Source organism: Anabas testudineus, chromosome 22 (genome assembly GCF_900324465.2).
Source record: "Anabas testudineus chromosome 22, fAnaTes1.2, whole genome shotgun sequence".
NCBI classification, from domain to species: domain Eukaryota; kingdom Metazoa; phylum Chordata; class Actinopteri; order Anabantiformes; family Anabantidae; genus Anabas; species Anabas testudineus.
Window position 1 is genome coordinate 15,229,983 of NC_046630.1, and position 1,745 is coordinate 15,231,727.

The window sequence follows — 1,745 nt, forward strand, 5'->3', positions numbered from 1 at the left end:
TTGTTGTTGTGTCAATTTGTTCCTCACCACTGTTTCCACTATAATTTCGGTTAGCTGTTTCTTCTTTTTCTCTGAAACACTTAATTTAAACTGTTTCTCACACCCAGATGCTGATACTGGGAAGTCCTACTCATTCACAACAAACCCAAAAGCCAATTGCACCATCTCCAAACCAAAGGTTTATCTCAATGGACTCTGTAACCTTCTTTCCAACTCGCAACAGCAGCTCTCAATCTTTGATTATTATTGCCATGAAAAATCACTTCCTGTTTTGACATCATAATCTCCCTTGGCTCAGTACATCTTCACTGCCAGATATTTGATGATGTTTCAACGTAGGCTGGATGTGTTTCATGTGTTGAAAGTTTTAGAATGTTACAACAGCAGTGCAGCGAGTCCTGGATGACGCCTTAGCAGCTCAGCGTTTTATGCCGTGCTGACTTTTCCATGTATGAGAATTTTTACTGGCAACGTAAATGCTGAATCCGCCTATAAAAAAAAAATCATTTACTTTAATCTGCAACACATGCATTAGAAGATTTGACCTAAAAGACACATTTGTCTCTCAGCAAGCCATTAGGAGACCCACAGAAAATGTCTATATTGACACTGTGACGAGGATGTGACATCCCCCTCACTCAGCGACGGCGCAGTCTGCACAACTTCCTGTGTGGCTGCACTGGCTCGGATTGGCCCATTCACAGGGAGCAACAGGAAATAGGGAGACATATATCAGTCAAATGGAGGCTAGTGCCCCAAAGCTGTGGAACAATAAACACACACACAAACTCACACACACACACACACACACTCTCACTCTCTCTCTCTCTCTCATATGACCATCAAAGTGAGGATTCATTGACTAAATGCTTTCCCTAGACCCTAAATGCCCCCCAACCCTCACCCTTAGCCTTACCTAAACCTAATTTTAACCTCAGATCTACAGCCAAGCCCTTTGAAGGTAATTCCCTCAAAATGTCACTTCATTGTTCGGTCATTGCTCTGCTGGTCATACAACAGCACACACACACTCAATCATGCGCACATACACAGAGCATTTCTTTCCTGCAAACACTGCGTTGCTTGGCTGCTGTTTGTAATAAATGACACATCGTGTCCCTGACCACTCTTCCAGTAGCACTAAACATACATACACACCACATTTGCAGTACAGTGCGGTACGTCATGTGGCGTCTGCTTCACGTCACGTTTCATGGGGTCGCTGCGATGAATCTACAGAGAATTCACAAATTTGCAGTGTGGTTCTTGGCTTTTTTGGATTCGTTTTTTGGTACCTGTGTCATATAAGGTACGTTCACACAGACCACTTGAACGCGGAGCATAAACCATATAGCATATGTGTTGAGAATGAATTTATTGAGGAATTTCTCACCACCAAACATGTGCAGCAACACAAAACATTCACACATTAGCTTTAGGGAAGGGTAAGCAGCTACAGGGACGTCTGCAGTCAAGGCTGTTTAAAATGTGTGAGCAGCCTCAAGGTCTATAAATTATTATTAAGTCTAGCTATGCTGTGACCCCGTGCAGTCTACTGTTTTGTTGCTGACGTTTCAGATGTCATGGTAACAAAAACACTGTAGGATAACAGAAGAAACAACCATAGCAAGGCTGAACACATATGATAAAGAACTGAATAACAGTCTCTGTGCGTATAAGTAAGTGCAATGAACTGTGATTTACTGTTATTTCTCTAATAAAGTATCAATTTCACATAAAAAACA